The following is a 25,365-nucleotide window of genomic DNA, read 5'->3' on the forward strand; positions in this document are numbered from 1 at the left end:
TTGACTTGCACATCTACACCTATATACACCATTTTTAAGTTTCCTGAGACTATAGCAAAAATTTGCTGAACTGCACTACTCTGAATTGAAGCTTTCTGCTGCGTAATGACACTTGCAAATGTTGTCCGTCTCAATGTCAAATAAAAAGAAAAAAAAGAAAGGATTGAATCGGTGATCTTAGACTAATGAAGAGATACACAAATCCTAGTACTTTATGAGAGGCGATACCAACAGTATGTGTTGCATCTTGAAGCTATGCACACTATACACATATATGCTGAATCATCATATTGCAAGGAAATGTATTTTATTTGGCATATTTTTCAGTGTAACTGTAGGCTGCGTCACGCGAGAGGCATTGAGGAAAGCTGCATGTGCAACTCCACGAATATATGTTGTGCAGTTTCCACCAGCAGTGCATAATCATTATGCTGCATGGAAAGAGCAGCTTGATTGCTTTAGCTTCTTTACTGTATGCTGTAGGCCACAGAGATAAGTTGAAATATTTGTATGGTCAGTTTCTTAATTGAAGTAAAGAGCGTGCAAACACCCCACACTGCCTTCACTTGAAGCTTGACCGGTAAGCTATTTTTGCATATCGCATATCTTTCCTGATTGAGAGTTCAGGCTTTCACCCCACTGTCCTTGCTTTTGCTATAAGCTACAGGCATTCAAAAATTTCGTCACCATTTAAGAGTTATACACTGAAGTAGTGAGGCACATATCACACAAGAAATTATCGCTCTCAGGTGACCAGTTCGAGCTGACAGCCATAGATGTGGCGCCCATAAAGGAACAGCGGGCGAGCCGAATTGGGCTCGCCCACTGTTTTTTATGAGCGAGCACAATTAATTCAGCATCTTCTGTTTCCAAACAAATCACTTGATCTGTAAAACGCCGTATAGTCTTTCAATGTTAACAAACAAACAATTGCCACTGTAACTGTTTATGAACAGGAGTTTTCGCAAGGAACTTGGCAATGAATTTGGGCCAAAGCTCCGATTCGCCGAACCACAGACCGCGGTCAACCTAACGTCCATAACAAGCAAAGCACGCAGTTTGTCCAGCATCGCGAGAAAAGAAGCGAAACTCACGGTGGTCTTTCGCTAGCACTGCTAATTTTTGAATGTACAAACTACAGGCTCGTATACACGACAAACATGCAGCGTTAGCGCGTAGACGCCCGACATCGTGCTTGCCACTGTTCGGCGAGCAGCAAAGTCGTTAGGTCAGCGACTTCCGAAACCGAAACAAGTCGAAACCAGACGAGGCAGCCGAAGCGGATCGAAGTGCTAGCCGTAGCCATTATGAGTTGGTGGCATCGCGCCTTTTTCTCTTGTGTGTTGTTGGGGGCCTTGCTGCTGGCGGCTCTTTATTTCGAGATATACGAGGCACAGAGCGCAACAAAATAGCTCGTGCGATGTGCAGAAGCGTGGTAAGGTTGTGTGCATACCTGTGCAAAAAGTGTGCTCGCGTGCCCGACAGGTAGTGCGTTTCCTTTGTGCGCTCTCACTGCAAACACTACGCTGACGACGGGACTATTGGAGGGCGGCCACCACTCGGCATACATTTGACATCTCGGAGGTAAGTTAATTTCCATCTTCCCTGTACATTCTCCTAAAAACTTTGCGCAGAACTGATGATGCATGCCAACACAGCGCTAGTTCGTAAACATCAAGAGGCGCATGTCATTATAACATACGGTAGTTTGCTTTTGACGAGGGAAGGGTGAATGCGTTTGCAGTGTCTAGGAAAAGAAACAGTTAGTGCCAGGGGCTGCACGCTCAGAGTAGAATATGCCGCACAAATCATCACTCGTAAGATCATTGCGGGGTGCACGATGCTGGCGCCTACTGCAATTCAGCCTTCGGCAAGAATTTAGAATGGGCCAGTTCCAAGTGCCTCGACCCGGGCCTTATGTTGCGCTGCAGTTGAAGATCCGGCGCTTGTGCAGTTGCAACTACACGGATTGAATAAGTGGTAAAACCTACCTGCGTTAAAACAGGGCTAGATCATTATTCTTATGTTCCATAAATATTGCGCATGACGAGGTATGGAGCCGGCGAACATGCGACGGCAGTATGATTCAGCAGCAACCGTACTTAAACTCCATTGTCGAGCCTTGGGTAGCAGAAGGGGAAAAAAAAAAAGTTTTGAGCTATTTTGAATTTTTTCGCCTGTATTGGGCTTGATATTTTCTTTTTCATACTTTGGTCGTGACTGAAGTAATCCTCAAAAACTACTAAGCGCATATAAATGACAGACACCAAACTCAGACCTTCAGTCCAGAAATGTCAGTAAGGTGTAAAGGTAATTATGCATTCAACAGTACCAATAGTATTGATTTTCTTGTTTATTTATTTACAAATGAAGCGAAAAAAAATCTTAGTGCTGAGATGCCCCATTTTCATCTTCTCTAATATGAAATGTGAATCAAAATGTGCAGTTTTTCTGTACTCAGTATACCACTGATTCATCACAGATGTGAGAATATGAAATTCATGCAAGTTTCAAAATGAAGAGTGCATGCAGAATTCCAAGCAAAGCAAGCCTTTGCTTAAAGTATCATTCAGTTCTGGTGTTTTTGTTTAAATTTATGCATGTTTTGTAGAAGCAACGGTAGATGTTGATATGGAATTAGTGTTGTGTCTGGATCTAGATTATGAATGGCTACCACATTTATGAATTGCTTGGTTGCCACATGCACTTCCAGACATTGTTTGAACAGTCACATCACATTCTGCATTTGGCTTCTTTTTACTTTTTTGCATGGAACTGTTTCCACTTTAGAGTGTGTAGCCTTTCACAATTCATAATTGATCGGGTGAGCATGTTTTGGCATGATAAAAGGTTTGGAAGCTCGAGAGCATTGGCCCTTCATGATGCACAAGGGGCAGACTGCTTACTGCACTGGTACCACTATCTTCCTAGATTCCTAGATATCACTCATATTTCTATACAGAATACATGTTTTCAGAAATCCATATTTCTTGTCTGACTCTGCACATTCTTCAGTTGACATAATGGGAGCTAGGGACGAACTTTTGCCTTTCTTGGTGCACTGCTCCTATTTCATTTAAAGAGCCGCCACATTTTCTGTAACCCGATTTGGGGTGCAAACACTGCATGTTCATAGGGTGGTCAGGGAGCAAACTTGGTGGCCCTGTGAAGGCCATGAACAATATGCTGATGATAGGCTGCCTTTAGACTGACTGGCTTGCATTTCTCGGTGTGTTTTGTATGTGCGAGGGTTCCATAAGCTGCCACATATATTGCTTTGATTTGATGTTGAGGTGACTGGCATGATTAAAAAGTAAATGTGATGATTGAAGTCTTCAGAACATTCAGAACATGCTGGGATTGTACTCCTGGCTTAAGTTGCAGACATTGTTTGCTGGTTATACCTTTGAGAGGAAATCTAGTAGATAAAGCTATGGGCAGAGTGCTTGCTTGGTATTCCAACCTAACCACCCAAACGTCACTGTTTACTGGAAACAGATTGTTCAAGCTTCCAGCCTTCCACTTGTTTACTCGTACATTGCAGTGAAGTGCATTTACGCCTTGGCACATGGCAGGCTCAGGGGCTCGTTCATCGCCACTGTACTAGGTTAGACCTCCAGTTGACTCGAAATGCCTTTTGCCATTGCCATGAAATAGTGTTTAAAAGAAGGTTCGATGACAGAAATACTGTTTGCTCTCTTAGTAGGTAAAGAAGAGTTAGCGTAACATTTCTTTCGAGTTACATTACCTGGCATCTCTAGATGCGCGTTGTGCCTGCTATGGGCACTGAATTCTTGGTGTGAGATCAGAGGTTCCTGCAGAATCGCAGACTTTTATAATGCTACTTAAATTATGAGCAGATCGAGGTGATAGATGACAAGACTTTACTAATAGTCAATTCCAATCACAGGGTTTAGTGACTTACAGAACATTATTTTCTGCTCTTTTTGGAGTAACTGTATTCCAAATGCAGATCCGGAACACAGGTCCCATCTTCCCAATGCAGATGGGGAGCGATTGCTGAGCCAAGATCGGTCCCTGGAGCAGTGGATTGCTCTTCCGAAATCAACAGAACCGGCTAGAAGTTTGCTTGAGTATTTGTTCAGCTGCACCTTCTATTTCCAGTAGCATGCTCTGCTGTGCTGACTGTGCCCTCTGTGCTCCATAATAGATGATTATTACTTGCCACTGCTATGAATGCAAATTGCTGTCATGAACTAGTGCTTACTCTTGAGGACAGCAAGTCTAAGAGTAGCAGTATTATGCAATAATCTTTTTTAAAGACCTCAGCTCGGAGTGTGACTAGAAGATTTTGTGCGGAAATCATCTTTATGTGCTATTCATGATCTTAAAGCCATTCCTGAACTCTGAAACAGTGAAAATGGTGAACTGCGACTTCCTTTTATTTGAGAATAGTGCCAAAGAAATTTTACCCTGCTTGCCCGCACTCGGCTATACGAAAGAATGGCATAAACTGTTGATGTCAATGCCATCCCAAGAAGCAGCGGGAGAAATGCAGACCTATTACAGGTTTAAAAACAGCTGGCACGTGTAGACGAAGCACGGGCTAGCACACAGAATAACAGGCAATTCTTCTGTCAGTTCATGGGCACCACCTACTTGCGCTGGCATGAGTTCCAAATGCAATGGGGACACAATCTGTACTGGATGCAGGTGCTCTTTTGCGGAGCAGGCAGACCACTTCACTTCTGGGATTGTAATTCACTGTATGTGCAGAGGAAAAGCAGGTGAACGTGTCTCTGCTGGCATATGTCGCATTGCCTGCTGTCATCCTTTTTACTTTCAATATGTGCTAATGACAGGAATGCTCATAGCACAAGTAGAGTGAAGACACTGATCTGCGCCATTATGGAAATGCCGAGATGTTAGCATGGGCAAACATCTCTTTGCATCACCGCGAAGCTTGCTAAGGCTCAGTTCAATGTACGAGCAAGCTAATACAATGCGGGCATATGTCAGAGAGCTCTTTAGCTATGGGCCTACGCAACTGCTGCCATACCTTTAATGAGAACTCTTGACTAAAAAGGCAACATTTTACAAAGAGCAAAGTAAATGATAATGACTTTTTTTTTTTTTCATTTAACAAAGCTGGTGGTCACAGTGAAGAACTCATGCCACGATTGTTAATATGCCTCTACTGCCCCATTTGTAAAGCAAGCATATTGAAATTCTCGAATGAGCATGGTTACAGTCGTGAGCAGCTCTGTTAGATGTATGTCCATAAGGGTGGCATATTGTTTCATTGTTCAAAAGAATTCTAAACAATAGGTGGTTTGGAACTTAAAGGAGAAAGAACAGAGAAGCTGGCTGTAGAGGCAGAAATACTGCAAATGGTGGGTGGTGGACAGGTGCCAAGCTGTCGGTATCTGCACTTTGCAAGGAGCCTCATGCTACTCATTAGCCGCAGCTTGGCCATACCCAGCTTATATAAGCTTGGCTTGTACAAAACATGCCTGCAAATGTAACCCTCTTCAAGGCTGCCTGCACCCTACTGGGGTGGTTTCAGTGTTTAGGGCATTTGACTAGTGAGCTGGGTGACGCGGGCTCGGTCTGAGCCGGGGTGGTTACATTTCGGTGGTAGCAAAACGCTAAGTCCCCATGTTCTGCACAGTGTCAGTGCACATTGAAAAAGTGCAGATAGTCAAAATTATCCAGAGCTACCTACTATTGCTGACCCTCATTGTCTAAGTTTCTTTGGCATGTTGAACCCTGTCATCAAATCAAGGTTGCCTACTGTTAGCGTTAGTAGATGACCTTCGTAAGGCCACAAAGTCTGCTCCTCACCACTCTCCGAAATTTTGTTGTTTGCAACTCAACTCAGGTTACTTACAGTTTGATGACCCCTTTTTCTGAAACACTAGCAGTTGACGAACTCACTCCCATGCAGTGAACTCTGAGAAAAGTGCTGATTTAGTCATAAACATTTTTTTTTTCATCAGAATTTGGTCAGTCATATGACCATTGAAAAGTCATCTGTTGATATGTTCATGTAACAAGCTAGGTAGCTTTATAGATGGCTTGGATATGATATCAGAAGTGCTATGATGGTGAGCTATGCTTAGTGTCTGCAATACCTTCATGATGAATGTGGTGAATGCAGATGACATTTTGCTCCACTTTTATTTCACCAGTGGGTGCCTGGTGAGTTGTCAGTGCAAGCTATTGAGTTTCACTTTCTTCATGCAGTTTACAGAGCTGTGGAATCTTGATAATAGCAGAAGTATTATATTTATGGTTCACTAACTACTGTTTTTTTTTAAATATAAAATAAGTAAATGCGCAATCAGCAACCCTGGAGTGCAGCGTGCTATTCACCTGGACACCATAGATATTTTAATCCTGCCATACCCCTTTGTTACTTTCAGTTTTCAGTTCTACAAGTCTTGATCACGGTAGCTCATCACTAAACTCGGGGATAACTGTGGCTATGCAGCTGAAGTTAGGCAGAAAGGAAGAGGCAACATACCTCTTTCCCCTTGCCATGTAGAGTGAGTTACTTCAGCCCTAGTGACCTTGCATTAACTCTCCAACTTCCTCCCTTCACTTCAGCCCAGTACACTCCTAGCCCAAATAGTGAGCAAACCACTCTTCACGGCAAGGGGACAGAAACTTTTCTCCTTTTCTTTCGTACCTGGACTCGGCTGCATAGCCCCAAAACATTGCCTCCATGTACAGCAAGATTCAATGCCACATTTCTTCTCAGTGTCAGAGCACCCTCTGCTTGCTCTGTACCGCCCTTGCAGCAGCCCAGTGTTTTGTTTACCACAGAAAATCATGTCTGTGCAAGCTGTGTTGGCATGGAGAGCTGCATATCTGAGCCAACTTTCATGCTTTATGATGAGGCTCTCATTGACTGGCTTTAAGTTCCATGAAACGTGGTCATGTGTGTTGATTAGTGTCACATGAAGTAAAATTTCACTGACTAAAATACAATCATAAGGATGTAATTTGGGTGAGTTGGTAAGGTGTCATCTTGAAAGTAGCAGCACGAAAAAACAAGGACGTGAAAAGAAGCAAGCAGATGCTAACTCGCAACTATGGTTTATTGATGCAAATAAGAAATATATAATGCCAAGCAACACTGCAAACCGCTCAGTCACCAATAAGCAGACAGCAAAACATGAATCACTAAAACTTCCGAACGGTTCCATTTGAGTAGATGTAGGTAGAGGTCAACTTGGCTGTGCATTGTAAGAATGCACTGGTTGCTTTCAGTTTCTTTCTGCTGTGCACATTCTGGCTGTCATCCATTGCAAATCAGCTGAGAAATCATTGAAGCTAGACATATTTTACAACTAGGTAATGAATGTGTTAGTGAGCCATCCATCATGTTACCATGCAGTGAGTTGGTTATCTAGATAGGGAACTGTTCTTAAATTTTAGTGATTCATGTCTTGCTTTTTGCTTATCAGTGATTGAGTGGTTTGCGTTGTTGCTCGTCTTCTCTATATATTTCATGTGTGCTTCAATAAACATTAGTTGTAAGCTAGTGCCCGTATTGTCTCCTTTCATACCCTTGTTTTTTCTTGCTGCTTCTTTCAAGATAAAATACAATCTTTGCTACTTCGGTCATAAAATGAATTTTAATGAAGTTCCACATCTCTTAGAAAAGTAGTATTGTAGTTGCAGGCATGTATTAGGCCCTGCAGTACCAATTAAGGTGCTCGCTCGATGTAAAGCATAAAGAAAGGGAGGGCTTGTCTGATCTCGAACCTAGTGGGAACTGGTGGATTATGGATAGGCTGTTAAAATGCACTTGCAGTTAAGGTCAAGTAAATGCTTTTTTATTTGTAACTAGGGGCACTGTGATGCCTGACTTGCTTTTTTGCCAGGCTGGCGACGAGATGGAGTGAAAGGAGTTATTTTATTTCACTGTTGGTATGTCTCGGGTGATGTCAACATTGTTTCTTCTCTGGCATTGTAGGCAATCGCCCTTCAACTAATTGAATCCCAAAGTGAAATTTTGAATTAAAAAAATAATAATTTAAGATTATTTAGCAGGCAGAGGCAAATTTCATGCAGTGACCTGCACCAGCATGTCGTGCATCATTTCAAGAAAAAAAAAACAGTATTGTGGTGTTCCTACTCTGTGCCTTTATTTCTTGCTCACAAAGCCTCTGCATGTACGTGTTGCACCATATTACGTTTTCACTAATTTCTTGGGTCATGGTACTTTTTACCTTGCAGCAAGTTCCATGTGGCTTCGTAAGCAATGGCTCCTTCAAGCTCTATACCCTTTGCCGGAATTGTGCTGTGCTGTGGTGGGCAAGAAGCAGGACATTGATGTAAGTACTGAAGACATCTTTCAGTATGTGTAGTTTTTTATTTGCCTAACCCACTACTGCATTTGTGACCCCTCATGTTTATTTTGACATTTAGGTTTCTTCAGTGTTTTCTTTGCTTGCTGCCGTTGCTTATTGGCTATGACATTTGGCTGTTGAGTTTGAGAATGCGGAGTGGAATGGTGCCTGTGGCCTGTTGATATAGGCAAAATGCAAATTTGCCTGCCCACATTTGGTGCCACTGCATAGCTTGAAGAACTTTTGTGGAAGAGGGCTCTGGAAATTAACCCAGAGCCCTCCTTCTTGATGTCTCTCATAGCTCATGTTCAGCTTTAGAGTAATAAAAGGACATTGAGGACAAGCTGAAGCTGTCTTTTATTATAAATTACTGCATTCTATTCACTAAAGTGCTACTTACTGAAAATGCGAGCTTACTTTAAGATAGGAAAAGCCAGAAGTTTTGAAACAGATGTCATTACCAGCTGATTTCATAAGTTCTACATGATGCATCCATACTTTATTGGGCACAGGCCCCAGAGGCTGGGCTGGTAAGCCATTCCCTTCAATATGATGATCATGGAGTGTGGTTTACACAGGCCTTTGATATCATTGAGTACGCTTGGTTTTCAGGAACTATTTCAAGGAGCTTTGGAACTCCTGAAATTATTTGCTGCTTAAAATTCTCAAAAAAATTGCATGGTTTTTCTCTAAAAGCAAGCCTACATGAAAACTAAAAGTGCACTTCAGAGGGAACAATCGAAGAGAGCATGAGCCTATATAATATAAACCCAAAGTGACAGCCTGGCATGCGTCTACCGTGGCTACAGGTGGCTCTCTTTTTCGCAGTTGCCACCTCTCTTGTCCCTATTTAATTTTTCTTTTTTTCAGCATGTTTGTCTTTGTTTTCCTAAATTTCACACATTTATGCAAAACTACTGTGAATAAATTTTTCTCAAATTGGAACTCCTTGAAGACCTTTCTGGAGGGTTATTTTTCTGGTCTTCCTGTCTTCAACTAGACCCGTTGATGGCTGCTTTCTTATAAATCAGCTCTGACAAATTTCCTCTCTAAAAGGCCCCCCTGCACTTTTTTGGTAGCTAAACTGAGTGCGAATATAATTTGTATGTAATGTGAAAAGAGGAAACAGGGGAGTGTTATTGATAATACTATGCCATTTGTAATCATAGACCATGAATGAAGTATGGGGTTTTTCTGGCAGAATATTTCTGCAATGCTTCTCTGCTCAGTGCAAACCCCTTCACTGTGGCGGCCAAACCTGTTTTGGGGGCAGAAATAGGTGGCTGCCAGGAGACATTTCTTGTGACAATGACCACATCCATTACCTGCTCCACTCAGTAACAAAATTCATACCCCCCCCCCCCCCCCCCCCCCACTTCCGCCCTTCTGGTTTTCAATAGTGAAGGCATGCTTCTCGTCAGATTCATGCATAACATGAGGTTTGATACAGAAATATTCAGCATTGCACCCAACTTCTGCCCCAAAGGGAATTGGGAGGATATTTTTGCATGTCTTCAGTGCACAATCATGTGATACATCAGTGACATAGCCTATGTGTTACGTACACATATCTTGTGGAGTTTGTATTCTTTTTTTCCATGAGAGAGAAGCGCTGCTCAGTCAAAAAGCATGATGCAAGGGAATTTAGAGTGAGCGCCGATTCTGTGCATTTGCTATCTTTTGCTTAGCTTTCATTCTTTTTCTTCCGGTGGTTTAGTGGCGTTGGTGGTATTCGAGCAATGCAAGGACACGGAGTCAAGAGTGTTCTTCACAGTGCGCTGCAGGGATTGTGCATTTGTTTTCCTCATTGTAATGAAAACATGCAAGTCTAGTGCATGAGTTACTTGCACACACGCACGCCACACACATGCTGTTTTGCAGTGGCAGAAAAGAAATAACTGTCAAGACTGAGAGCATCTTCTAAGGGCACATAAACGTTGGTGTTTGAAGTTAAGTTGTAAATTCATAAAAGATGTGGCTTAGCTTATGAACCAACAATTTTCCGGCACTATCGTTTCACACAACGGGTTTAACTTAAGGTACAAGGGTGGCCGATCGAGCCCTGTGCTCTAACGTGCTACGCACAGAAGCAATCAAATCTTGAGCGCTCCCTATACTGCTGCTCAGGTCAAAGCAACCCAAACCTCATTGAAACAAAAGTGACGTGGCTATGTCACTCCTGCATGTCCTGCATGGGCTTTTTTTTTTTCATTCTACTGGGAGAGAGTGAGAAAAGGGTTGCCTGGTCTGTGTGGGAAGGACGCAAGGGTGCTGGGATGTTGGTCCTTTAAAATGAGTGGCGGGTGGGAAGGGGGAGTGGAGGTAATGGGAGGGGAGTCTAGCTGTCCTGCGAGCTAAACGCACAGCAGTATGCATGCTTTCTGTTTTTTTTATTTAGCAGTGCGGAAAAAATGAATGAATCGAGGGGGGGGGGGGGGGGGGGGAGGGCAGGCTGGCCAACGCAGGCAGCACGGTTTCAAGTGAGTGATGGCTTGGAGCTGCCTCGGCAAAGCACAGAGCAGTGTGCATGCTTGCTTTTTTTTTCTTGTAGCACCGAAGGTTTGACTGCTTCTGTGTCCGCACATGGGCTGGTTTTGTACCTTGAGTTAAGCCCCCCATGTGATACAAGCCTGAGTCGCTTTGGGGCGTTAAACCCCATAAAGCAAACCTTATGTGAAACATCTTGTATAATTCCATTGCTTAATCCAAACGTCAAAGTTTACGTGCCCTTTAGAAGATGCTCTGTCTTGACAGAATTACTTTTTTTGCGCCACTACAAAACTGCATGTGTATGGGCACGTATGGGCATGCGTGTGTGCAAATAACTCTCACTCTGGTACTCAATATATATGCAGCCCCGCACACGGCAAGTACTCTTGCACATTTTTTTTAGACTGCAGAAAGCAAACGCACCATCCCGGTGACATGCTGTGAAAAAACAGACTCACGACTCCAGAATCCCGCATCGCATTGCATACCAGCCGTTCCACCAAACTATCGGAAGAAACAGAACGAAAACAAAAAATTGCAAACGCACAGAATCGGTGCGCACTACACTCCCGCGCATCGCGTCTTTTGACTAAGCAGCATGCCTCTGTAAAAAAAAAAAATCTAGGAGATATGTGTATGTGACATATAGGCTACATCACCCATGTATCACGTGACTGTGCACCCAAGATGTGCAAAGATATCCTCCCACAAGGATTTTGCTATATAATATAGGTGACGCATTGAGTTTTGCAAAGGGTCCAAGTAGGTCATTGTGCTCCTACTTTCTCCCTGGCCAATTCAAGGGGTGAGAGGCACCTAAGAGCACAATTACCTACTATAATCTATATGATCTCGAATGGCCCAGGTGCAGCAGACAGCTTGTGAGATTGAGTATAGTGACAGGAAATCTTGACTTCATAAGAATACATTGACTTCAACTCCACGTAGCCCTGAATGCCTGCTTTTCATTTATTGGCAGTTATGTGACCTTGAGGGCTCATAGACTGGCACTCAACTTGTAAACACTTGACATCTTATCATTTGTTCTCTCTGTGGGCTTTGTTCTGTGGGTTTACAAGCTTTTTACTAAAGTGGATACAGTGAGTATGCACAGATCTGTTCTCTGAAGCATTGGCTGAGTGACAGCCCAGGTCAAACCTGGTTAACTTAGAACTTCTAGCACATTATTTTTTCTGGATATGGCTTTGGTATTCCTCCTGACATCCCAGCTTCTGACACCAAGTAGGCATAATCATGGTCTGTCACTAACTCCAGTGCTGTAGTTGATCATCACATACTTCTGTGGTGCTGCACATTTTAAGTTGTCGCTGTATATGAGCAGTGTTTCAGAACCTACTTAGTGCAGAGCTACGGTACAAATTTGAGGACTAATAGTAAGTTTGCTCTGCTTGGTGGCTTCCACAGACAAGGACACACTTGTGGGGAAGGCATGTTGCATACATACCTGCAGCCAACCCTTCCGACTTTTTAGAAGACTTCAGATGTTTGACCAAACTTTCTGATTGCACGATCACTGCCCTAAATCTTCCGATAAGGGGCTTCTGCCTGCAAAGAATGGCTTTTGCGGAACCAGCACCGAGGAATCAGCAGCCGCATTATAATTTCAAGCATCTCCATCAGAGGCCACACTAGCACCATCGGCATCATTGGCTAAGCAGGAAATCAATCAAAACAGACTTTAGCCGAGCAAGAGTAGGTGTCGCTGGCTGCGAAAACAGTTGGTGTACTGCGCTTCTTGTAGGCAGTGATGCACAGCTAATGCAGCCACAGTAGATATAGATGCTGTGCTGGCTTTGCTTTCGATCTCAGCTAAGGGCAGCCACTCAGTGTACTTGAGGTTAAAGGCTTTGCCCAAATGTCATGTTATCTGATCCTTCTTATTGAGCTCAGCCGCATGCCTTATGTTACTAAGCTGCTCTATGCTCAGCAATGGCGTGATTGCTCTTTTTTTTTCGGAACCAACGCAGCCAACGACGGTCACGGATGAAATTACGTGTAAATGGGCTAGTTATGGTTTTGCATTAAAAAATTTAAACAGCGCTCCGATGGTACTGAGAGAAAACTGGTGGTGGGCATGCAGATCAGTTTTGCGCTGGCTATAGAGACGTAGTGAGAACATTTGGTGGCGGCCTGCAGATATCTCGAGGGACGCACACCTTTAGACATGCATTGCATGCTTGCTGCTGCATGTTTTTATGCTTAGGATGTTTAGATTAGGACGCATCAGACACTGCCTGAAAGTAGCAGCCGCCTCCCCCTTTTGTACACAAATGCTGCCTCCTCCCCCCCCCCCCATTTTTGCAGTCTTCCCATTTTTGGTCTTAGCAAGTACGTGTTGAAAACCAGTATGCAGAAGACTAAGGTAATGTTCAACAGCCTCGGGAAGGAACAGCAGTTTACATTAGGTAGCGAAATACTGGAAGTAGTAGGCGAATATGTCTACTTAGGACAGGTAGTAACCGCAGATCCGGACCACGAAAAGGAAATAATAAGAAGAATAAGATTGGGATGGAGCGCATTTGACAAGCACTCTCAGATTATGACTAGCAGCTTACCAGTATCGCTCAAGAGGAAAGTATACAACAGTTGCATCTTGCCTGTACTCACCTATGGGGCTGAAATGTGGAGGCTAACCAAGAGAGTTCTACTTAAGTTGAGGACAACCCAGAGGGCTACGGAACGAAAAATGGTAGGGGTAACATTAAGAGATAGAAAGCGTGCAGAGTGGGTCAGGGAAATAACTCAAGTTACCGACATTCTAGTAGAAATTAAGAAGAAGAAATGGACATGGGCAGGACATGTAGTGCGAAGAGAGGATAACTGATGGTCGCTGAGGGTAACAAACTGGATTCCAAGGGAAGGAAAGCGTAGCAGGGGGCGGCAGAAAGTTAGGTGGGCGGATGAGATTAAGAAGTTCGCAGGGGTCAAGTGGACGCAGCTAGCACAGAACCGGGTTAAGTGGAGAAATATGGGAGAGGCCTTCGCCCTGCAGTGGATATAATCAGGCTGATGATGATGATGAAGAAGTACGTGTAAAGGAAGCTGGGGCCACTAGTAGCGCGATTGAGTTTTGTGAACAATGTCAACATCTGTGCTACAGGCATCAATGGCTTGCTTGTCACATCAGGGTACTATGTGCTCTACGGACACACGGTGCTGTCAAAGCGGTTGGTTCACTTGTTCTGTGGAGACATATTCACGGTAGGCAGAAGGCATGGCTTTTCAAGTGCAGTGACCATTGTGGCTCCAAGCTTTGTTTGGAAACTGAAATCAGCGAGTTGAATTTGTTGGTTTGGGTGTATATGTAGCGAAGAAGCACGCATATTTTCTTCCCTCTCCCCTGAGCCCTGCAAGCTTAAAGATCAAGTGTAGCAGCAACTTCAAATCAAATCTTAATAAACAAATTTGGTGACTAAATTTCACAGCATTTCTCAATGCATATGTCATGTTCTACATGAACAATATCACAGCAGCAGCAACATTTTGCCTAACATTAAGCGTTTTCAGCTGTTTTTCACAGCTACCTTTTCATGCAGCCTGGGAAACGTTCTGTTAGCCTGTGAATATCGAGTTTGCTTCTGAATGTTCAGAGGACTTGAAATTAGGACGAGTGTTTTGCGTGTGGAATAGTTAATTCAAATTTTACCCTTGTGGCCAAATTCAAAAACATGTCTCCACTCGACGCTACCTCAGCTCCATAAAGTGCAGAAAACAGTCTTTTCTCTACTTAAGGTTCAGTTCAGATTCTTGAATGCTTTTCAGCATTTCTTCCGACTTACCCTTCAGAAATATTTCTCCACTCCAGACAGCACAAGTGGCATACGGGGCAAGACTAATGGCGAATTCGAGCGGGAGAGCAGGCGCCCTCGAGAGCACTTCGAAAGTGCTCTCAGACAAGTGGGTGCCCTCCAGTGGTAGAGCAGGAGTAGAATCACTGGCTTCCAATGGTAGAGGAGGAGGTCTTTTCCTTTGCTGAGAGCACCTGAATGCACTCCCGGCTGCTCCCTCATCTAATGCGAGTGTAGAGGAAGTCACATGACATAAAGCGGTGTATCCGCACCATCTTTTTTCTTTTCTCAAGTCGGTGACGCTCTAAATGGTGGCTGCAAAGCATTGCTCAGGTTTGAGAGTCACTGCTGGCATCGAAAGGGCCAAAGGAGGCAGATCGCCGCGCTGTGAGAACAAAGGCATGCAAAGCAGTTCTACATGGAGTGTTTGCTTCTCCTCGGGTTGCAACTGCTGCTACTGCAGGTAGGCGGAGAATGCTGGGGAGGGAAGTGCGGTCACAATGGTCGTGGCGTACTGCTCTCGACACGCAGAGAGCGTTCCCGTGGGAGGAAAATTACACCCTCGCTCGGCGTGCTCCTGTACTTCTCTGTACTGCTCGGCACCTCTGCTCTCGTCCCCCCAACCGAATGGGCCATAAGGCCAAAATTTGGCCCGGAAAGTGCATGCCACTACGTGTAACATGCTCATTTTCTAATGCCAAGTCCTTGTGAACAGCATCCACAAGCTGCCTCAAGAGTCACAGGCTAGTAGGCTGTGGCGGCCGCTTTTCGATGGAGACTAAAAGCAAGGCGCCCATGTGCGGTGCGACATCAGTGCACGTTAAAGAACTCCAGGTGGTTGAAATTTCTGCAGTCCTCCACTACAGCATTTCTCATAGCCTGAGTCGCTTTTGGACGTTAAAAAAAAAGTCACAGCCTAGTAAAATATGTTTTGCAGACTGCATGAACAAGTCAGCTGTGAAAAATGGCTGAAAACAATTCACATCTATCAACATTCAGTGCCAGTGACATATGGCTGATTAGAACAGGATTTAGGCATTGAGAACTGCTCGAACTGCTGTGAACTCTAGTGACCTAGTTGCATATTTGCCCTCCGAGTGCTCAGCGGCGAGCGTTGAGCACATGTGAGGTTCAAAGAAGCATGTTATAGCGCATGCACCCAAGCCAACAAATTTGTCTTTCCAGAAGCAAATGCCGCTTCTGTTTCCAAGCAAGCTAGGAGCTTTAATTTTAAGCGCACTTGAAAAGCCATGCCTTCCACCAACTGCAAATATCTCTCCACAGCTAAAAAGACAGAATTGACCCCCCCCCCCCCCTTCAGCCCTGCATCTAGACATACAAGTATATTTGAGGCAATCAGAAAGCCATTGATGTGTGCAGCACAGGTGTTCCATGGCACAACTGCACCTCCGGTACCTCTCTGTCTTCCTATTTACAATATGACATTCCCCACGATTGCACCACTGTCCACAGTGGTTCACAGAAACCACTGCACATGTTTCATTTGCTGTTAGCCATCAAATGCTTTCTGCAACTTGGCACTCGGCGTGCTCTGAAATGTTGCTAAGGTATCTGGTGATGACTTGAAATGTGTTTACACCACAGTAGCATAATGCGATGATCAACTACAGCATTGAAATCTGCAACTGACGATAGTTATCCATGCTCAACGTCAGCCGTAGAAACTTAGGAGGCTTTTCTTGGTCGTACTTGAAACGATGTTTCAGTATTTTCGCATCAGATTGATGTTCTCGGAGCCAATGCTTCAGAGAGTGGGTCTGTGAATTCTTATTGTACCCACTTTCATGAAAGGCTTGGTATGCAGTAGAACGAAGTCTGCACAGTGTGTGAAAGCTGCGATGCCCCATGTTTGCAAGTGGAAGTCTAGGTGTCCCCATAGTAGTGTCATTGCCACTTATAGATGCTCTGTTTTCTCATGCACTCGAGGAGCAATTCAAGTGGAGCTTCATTTCAAAAAAAAAAAAAAAGGGCCTCGAGGACCGCTTAGAGTAAAGGTGTTAGTCAAGGCATGTTTGTGAATATCAGTTAACCTGATCCCTATGCACTGTTTCCACTGCCTCGGGTGGTTAGGGTATTTCTCGACCTTATTGGAAGGAAGGCTGAGGGGCCGTCATGAATCCTAACCAAGCTTTTAGTAAACTTGGGGAGAGTTGTGCCACTTCTACATGGCATTCTCGATCACCATTGAAAGATTCCATCATCTCACTAAGCTCTTGTACCCCGCTATTGCCATTGATAATTCGCTGCTGGGCTCAAGTAATACTCGTGCACTTTTGAAGATGTGTTATCAACTGTTTTTGTACAAGTTGCAATGATGATATACCTTCCGTACTGTTCTGTGTGCAATTTTGTTTTTCTTCTATGACCATATATGTAGAATTGCATAATCTTTCATTTCAGGTTTGGTTTTATTCCTAGCTCTGTGTGCTAAGCCATATCTAGAATGCACACTTCTATTTCTCAAAGTCCAGTCTCCAGTTCTGGACTGCTCTGTTCACTCTAGTTATTGTAGCTTTCCATGAAGCAGTGCTCAGATGTCTTTGATTGATAGGATATGGTTCAAAGACCCTTGAAATATCTGTTCGACTAAGGTATTAGATTTTGTGATGGACTGATGCTGAACGCCTGTATTCTTGTGTCAGTTCGTCATATTTCTGTAGTTCAGAATCGAAACTTTTTGAATTGTTATCAATTAAAAATAGAGCACCTAATTACCCCTTTCTCAGAATGTTTTGTAAAGACAGCTGAATTTTCGGATTTTGGAATATAGTCCTGCTTTTTTTTTTGCATTTTGCAGATGTCGCACAGCGAAAACCTGTATCCAAGCTCGAATCCTACAGGCCAAGAGCAGCTGAAGAAGGAAACCTGCATCCAAGCTCGAACCTGGTGGACCGAAAGCAGATGTTTTGTGACCACACTGTATCAGCCAATAAAGCCAATCCAGGTGACCACATGTATCTTTTGGAAGCTTGCATTCTTTGCACTTGAGACTCATCTCATGGAGAGCATCATTTCTGCAAAACATTTTGTGTCATAACTGTAGCAGAAACTGATTGAGGCCTTGCACAAGGCCTAAAGCTGGCATATTAGTATTATGCACAACACAAACATGATGTGTGATGTAGGAGCCTTGCAACCATGCAGAGTATCACCATAGCATGGTAGCATTCCCATGCCGAATGTCTCATCGTTTGAGATCAGACTAATGTCTTGCACCTTCAGAGTGCACCCATTCCTTGCACTAAAGGCCCTAATATAGTCCGACGTTTTCGACGCAACTGGCTAAGTCTGCGACGTCAGCCACGGCACGTCGGCCATGACGGGCGCGTCAAAAAACTGCCGCTTCTACAGGATGGCGCGGCTGGCGTGCCCGATGCCGCGGCGCGCATGCGCACAAGACGCCCTCGAGGGCTGGTACATTTTTGGGGTGCATTTTCGAGCAGACGATAGGGCACCTACAGGGACCTGGCTGCAGCCTATCAAGGCACTAATTACTATTGTGATGAAGGCAATGACGCGATGTGTTTACTGCGAATGTTCAAATGGCACAAAGCATTTACAGGCAGCCGTGGAGACGTCCAGCCCAGCAACGGCCTGAGCCCGCGTCGACGACGGCTACAGACGGAACAATGATTGTGTACGTGCGTGTTTTACTGAAAACTAATCAAAATTTAAGTGTATGTACGATTACAGAGGAGTTAGAGATTACACAGTAATGAGGATCACATTCTCGGCTGGCTGCAGCTCCTGTAGAATTCCATAAATTTCGCGAATTCCCTGGTTGTTGAGCCGCTGACGTTCCGTGAGGCCAAATCGAGTACGGCCTTCGATTCCGGCGTGTACCGGTCACAACTCTATGCGAAGCCGTTTCCGCAGTTTTTGGTATTCTTCCAATGAATGTACTGCAGATAAGTGAAACAACACCATCGTTACACCTTCTAGAGCAATGCATTAAAACGAGCATGGTACACACACCGCAGCGAAGAACTCACAGCTGTGCCCAGCCGCACTACTGACAGTTTGCATCCCAGGCATTTTTCTTTCCTTTGAACGTCTGTGTATAGTCAATCCGCTTGGTATCATTAACGCAGGGCTGCCCTCGAATTCCTTCTAGCAGCTTTTCCGCAACAGTGTCTGAAATGCGCGCGTGGTTATAGCGCAGTCTCTGTCTACATGCAAGCCGCCATCTTCACTGCGCGTGAGGAATGCTGGGATGGAGGGTCGACGCAGCTGAGGTGGTCGGCGAGAAATAGGCGAGATTCTGTTTGCGCGTCAGCGACGTTGGGCCGCGTCGGCTCGCGCTCACTACGTCCATCACGCCATGACGTTGGACTATAGACCTCTGTTTTTCGCCGACGTAACGTCGCGGAGGGCGACGTGCGCGCGCGCGTTACGTCGGACTATATTGGGGCCTTAAGTGAGTGCCCACATCCATGCACTCTGAATGTTGATAGCTATGCACAAATTTTGCCACACACACACGGGTACAAAAATCTTCACAGTGGGCACGCCTTCGCGCCGTGAACACGTTGCACGTTCTCCCACCGTGCACACATCGCACATCCTCGCTCGCACATTCTCGCTCGCACATCCTCGAATCGCACATCCTCGCACGCACAAACTCGCGCTGTGCGGGTCGATAACCACGCACAGATAATCACGCAGAGCCTCGCACAATATTTTCAGTAGGGCATACACATCCTCCAATGTATATGAAAGAAAAGTGCTGCTTAGCATAAACAAGCTGGCGACATGGACAGATCAAAATGGACTTAAGTTTTCACCACAAAAAAACAGTGGCTGCTCTATTCTCTCTGCGACAAGGGTTACAAACCGACCCTAACTTGCACCTAAATGAAACAATACTGCCAATAAAAAACGAGCACAAATTTCTTGGTATAACTTTTGACAAGAAGCTCATTTTTTTGCCACATATCAACAACCTCAAAAAGTAAGCTTCCCGATCCCTGAACATACTGAAAGTACTATCACACAAACGCTGGGGCTCTGACAGAACATGTATTTTACGTGTTTATCACTCAGTAGTACGCTCTTCCCTGGACTACGGATGTGTCGTGTATGGGTCAAGAAGACCTTCTTACTTAAAACATCTAGATCCTATACAAAACCTTGGCCTGCGGTTTACAACTGGTGGATACAGAACATCCCTTGTAAATAGCCTCCATGTAGAAACAAATGAACCTCCCCTCCCAGACAGAAGAACAATACTTACGTGTGCTTACGTGCTAAAAATAAGGTCCATCCCAAAACACCTCTGCTACTCTATAGTCACAAAGTGCCCATTTAAAACACTTTTTGACAACATATTTTGAACAAATAAGCCAGGAACTAAACATACTTGATACAAAAATTGCCCCTTAGTACAGCTTCGCTTCTGTATGCGACCTCTCACTAACACAGTTTGGTAAAAAGCAGACACCACCTGATCATATAATACAAGAGTTCCTAGCCTTAGAGGAAAAGTACAAAAACCACGAGGCATATTATACAGACAGTTCTAAAACAACTTTTTATGTTGGCAGTGGTGTATTAGAAGAAAAACTAGAAAAAACAGTCAAGCTACCTCTGTGTGCAACAGTTTTTACTGCCGAATGTTATGCCATCTCCTTAGCTGCGGAAAAAGTAATAAAGTGCAACATTGAAAAACTATAATCTACACAGACTAACTTAGTGTGATCAAAGCACTAGACGCCAGAAATGCAACCCAACCCTTATTAGGAAATATAATATGTTGCATAAGAACAGCTGCAACACGGGGACACGAAATTAAATTCTGCAGGGTGCCAAGTCGCGTAATGATAAATGGAAATGAAAGAGCTTATGCATGTGCTGCAGCCGCCCAGAATGTAAAAATAGAATCAGTAAATGTACCTCATAAAGATGTCATAAAATCTATACAAAGAAAATTGAAAGAGAAATGGCAGGATTCATGGGACAAAGAAATCAACAATAAGTTACAAGTACCGAAGCCCGAAGTAGAGGAATGGAAGACATGTACCCACCAAGTGTGTTTCATTGAAGTGGTTCTATGTCGTCTTCGTATCGGTCACACATATCTTATACATAACGTTTTACTAACGAAACACGATCAGACTACTTGTGAAGAATATGGAGAGGTGCTCACAATCAGCCACATCCTAATCAGTTGTACAAGACTTGAAGACCTATGACAGAAGCACTTCGCACAACTTTACAATGAACATATACCATTCCACCCAAGCTTACGTTTAGGAGATATGTCACTCGTTGACACTTCCTGCATAGTTTCGTTCCTAAAAGAAGCAAAGCATTGTAATAAGTTATACAACCTATAATAACGTTTTAAAGCCCTTTAGCCACGGTCAGATTTTAAACCTTGCTTTTGGCGCATGATAGCCTTAGGTGACTATGTGCCATAAAACGCAACACATTAATTTAAGAGTTCATGGGCACAGCACCCACAGATATGAAACTGGAATAATGTGATGCCTATGTTATGTATCTCAACTCGGTGTTTTTATCTGTAGCCATTTTTGTACGAAAATAATACGAAACTTTCTTTTGGCGTGCAAGTAATCGTGGCTAGATTACAGATAGGTTTACTTTTAAGATTCGAGTAAGCAATGGATAAATGTCACATCAGCATTTTGCATAAAATGTGTTTGCACAGGCTGCAGATGCATAGATTGTAAAAATTGATGAAGCATCAAAGTTTATTTCTTAGTCATGCAATACAGCACTATGCTACCTCCAAGCTCTAAGGTTCTACAAGGTAAAGAACATCCTTTTCCTCGAATTATATGATCTTCTGTAGTCTTTAGGGGTGTTATTTGGATACGCTAGGTGGCTGAGAAGCAAGCCTTGTTGTCTGGTTAAGATGGTATGTGCAATAATTGCAGTGAAGTAATCCTTTTGATATCTGAGCCATTCAAGAGAATGTTAAGTGTCATAGACTCTACTGTTTTCCTGTCACGCTCTGCACCGCGTGCAACACACACAGGCATCCACCGGTCCTCTCGCAGCTTTCTGCAGACGCTCTTTAGCCTTGGAAGTTTCAGTAAAGTAGGTTGATTTGGGCAGCAGGCCTTTTCAGCTGCAGTGTTAAAAAGCACAGTCCTAATAATGAAAAGTACTAGCAGTAAATGAAAGAGCACTATGGTTCATAGAAATTGTACGAAGATAAAATTATGAAAAAGAAACCCTCTGGAAACAGCGTACAAATAGAATAACTTCACACAGGAATTGGCAACTGAAATTAGAGAAAAAATGACTAAATTCTCTTACCAAAGATATGTAATATGTTAAGAAACATGTTTAAAATGACAGATTAAAAATAACAATTACATGCTGTTCTACTGTCTAGTACAAAGGTCTAACACATTAAAGAAAGGGCAAGTGACTCTTCTTATACCATGCTCGAGTTATTAGCTCCGAAAATGTGCAGAAGTATATTCTTACTCAAACAGAATCTTTTTTCTCTCCTAAAATATCTTCCTAGTGGTACTTTGCAGTCATAGAGAACATGTTATATATCATGTAACCAGAAAAATTCCAAACTCAGAAGCTGGTGTCAAAAAATAATAAAATAAAGAACTCTCTTGTCACCCATCCTACACCAGCGGTGCCATGATCCCTTAGCTTGAAACCATTCCAGTCGAAAAGTAATGGGTGAGATACCATGTAACACATGTTACGGTCCAAATGATTTAGGCATCTGAATGATAAAGGCACACACATCCAGGGCGTGTGCTTTGCCACAAATGATAACTTCTGTGTAGAGTGCACAGTAGGGGAGCCAAAGGTGCCATAACTCCACTTTCACTTCAGTTGTTAAATCACTTTTCTGGTGCAAGCATCAAAAGAGCAAAAGTCAGGCTGACGAACCATGCAGGAGAACGGAAAGCAGAGTCGTATGGTTTACTTTCCTCTCTGCCTTTTTAGCAATTTTCTTAGCGTCTTTTTTATGTTCGTTTAACCCTGTAACTGGGTTGGAAGTACTTCGTCGAAAGGTAGACACACGCCAGACGGGCCGAGCAGCGTATGAGCAGCAGTCCCTGGTGCACTGGAATGCTTGAATTATGTCAGAATTAAGCGTGAACCGTCATAAACGCCACCACTTTTCACTAAACACTACAAAATTCATCACAAACAAGGAACAGCAATGCAATCTTCAGGGACGAGTTACGTGCTCAATATTGCCGTCATTTTGCCCAGTGTGATGATGATGATGATCTATTGACCATTGACCATTCCCTTTTTATCGGGTGGGCAGGGTGTTGGTGCCCCGGTCGTAAGAAAGAAATAAACCACAACAACACAACATACGAAAAAAAAAACATGATTCACGAAAAGAAAAAAAAAACATCAAAGAGCACACAGCAACACACATCAAACACTTGACTGATTGACTTATAGGAAGGGAAAGGCGCGATAACTGTCTCACTAGTTTTCTGTGGACACCTCAACCACACCGTAAAGGAAGGGAAGAAGGTGGGAGTGAAAGTGGAAAGAGAGAAAGAGGAGCCGTAGTGGAGGGCTACGGAGTAATTTCGACCACACGTGCGCTGACATCGGATAGCACACGGTCGCCTCTTCGTTTCGCCTCCTTCGAAACGCAGTCGCCGAGGTCGGGTTCGAACCCGGGTACTCCGGCACAGAAGCCGGGCGTCATACCACTGCACCACCCTGGCTTTTTTTTTTTATTGCTTTAATCTTTTACTGATGTATTTGTACCACTGCACCACCCCGGCGGGGCGGTCAAACAATTTGTTCAAGTGTTCGATCGCCCCGCCGGGGTGGTGGAGTGGTAAGACGCCCAACACTTGAACAAATTAGGCCTTCGTAGAGCGAGGGTGAGAGAGAAAGCGGAAAGACAGAGGAGCAGCAGTGGAGGGCTACGGAGTAATTTCGACCAACTGGGTAACTTCAACTTGCACTGACATAGGACACCTCGCGGACGCGTCTCCGTTTCGCCTCAATCGAAACGCAGCCGCCGGCTATCGGGATCGAGGAGGAGGACGACAATAAAACATCTTTATTTAGTCAGCGGGGGGGACCCTCAGTCCAGGGTCCCGTTGGCCGCGGCTGCAGTAACAGCGCGGCGAGCAAGTCATTGCTGGCGCTCCGGGCAGGGGTCCTGCAGGGTGGCCTCCCAATCTTGAATGCAGGGGTGGGAGAGTGAACGTAGAGAAGGGATAATTTGGCACGCCCAAACCATGTGGTAGAGCGTTTCCCGCTCACCGCAATGTGGGCAGTCAGAGGAATAAAGGCAGGAGTACCAGAAGTTTAGGAAAATGGTGTAACAAAGGTATTAGTTTGCAGGCGGCGGTAAGTTGCTGCTTCTTGAATAGACAGGGTACAGGGGGTGGCAATGTACGTCGATGATAGGCTATTTGCTTTACCCGGCTATCAAAATGAATATTGTCATAGGTCAACTGACCGGCACGGCGGATCTGCAATCTTTATCTCTAATGCTGTATCTTACAAACGCCATCACGACATCATGTTTAATACAGAAAAGTGCGAATCAGTTTGGCTAGAATTTGAAAAATCCATTTTTGCTTCAAACAAAAACACTATCATTGGTAGTATCTATCGCTCACCTTCCGCATCTTACGATCATTTTTGTCGTGAACTAGACGTCATCCTTCAAAATTTGAATTGTGAAAACATGAACGTTGTCATCTTAGGTGACATTAATGTCGATATAACTGACATTTCTGATAGCTCTTGTTCATTATACACAAACTGCTTGCTCGGCCACGGATTGGAGTCATTATTAGAGTCACCAACGCGCATCACACATCAAGGCTCAAGCACACTCATTGATCATGTATTATCAAATGTTATTACGCCTCAGATCGCAGGAGTTATCAACTTTGATATCACGGACCATTACCCTGTCTTTCTGTTAATCGAATGCCCTAATAAGGCGACCCCCAGAATACGCCACAAGCAATCTTTCAATAGAGGCCGGTTTGTTGAGATAGTATCTGAGACTAACTGGGATAGCATATTTCATGAAACATGCGCCAATAACGCGTTCAGTAAATTTTCCGTGAAGCTCAAAGAAATCATTAGCTCATGCACATCACTAAGCCCCATCACTCATTGGTATTCAGTTCCGCGGAACCCATGGATCACTAACAGCCTTCTAAACTGTATAAAGAAAAAAAAAAAAAATAACCTCCTCAAAAAGGTTAGGACGCAGCCATTTAACTTCCACCTAAAACAGCGCTTTCAAAAATACTCGGATATTCTCTCCGCAGCACTTAAACGCTGTAAACAAGAATACTATCAAAATGAGATACTTAGAAATGGAAATGACACTCGTAAGAATTGGTCAACAATTAAAGAATTCTTAAACCTAGCTGAAAATAAAATAAGCATAACAAAAGTTTCTGATGGCGAGAGTACTTTAACTAATCAATCCGACATTGTCAATGCATTTAATTCCTTCTTCTCGCGCTGCGGTTCATTGCCTCCAAGCAGATTCTGTAGCCCTAGTCGATGCCCTCATTCTTTCTACTTACGTCCTACTTCACCAGATGAAGTCTTTCAGATAATTTCTAGCTTAAAAAATACTGCTCCTGGAATCGATGGAATTCCGTCTTTCAAAATAAAGCTGGTTGGTCTTGAGCTGTCAAATGTTCTTAGTCACATAATAAATCTAGTATTTAGGACTGGTGTTTTTCCCGCTGAACTTAAAAAGGGTAAAGTGATAC

General features: G+C 43.8%; 1 long non-coding RNA gene across 1 annotated transcript; it reads left to right on the plus strand.

Moving 5' to 3' along the window:
* The first annotated feature begins 1,328 nt into the window (after window positions 1-1,328).
* On the plus strand, window positions 1,329-17,598 carry LOC146206256 (uncharacterized). The gene is made up of 3 exons (XR_014704417.1): window positions 1,329-1,584; window positions 3,974-8,306; window positions 17,439-17,598. It is a non-coding gene; the product is annotated as an uncharacterized LOC146206256 (long non-coding RNA).
* Window positions 17,599-25,365: the final 7,767 nt, after the last annotated feature.

This window comes from Amblyomma maculatum, chromosome 1 (genome assembly GCF_055883805.1).
Source record: "Amblyomma maculatum isolate TAMU_Amacu chromosome 1, ASM5588380v1, whole genome shotgun sequence".
Classification (NCBI taxonomy): domain Eukaryota; kingdom Metazoa; phylum Arthropoda; class Arachnida; order Ixodida; family Ixodidae; genus Amblyomma; species Amblyomma maculatum.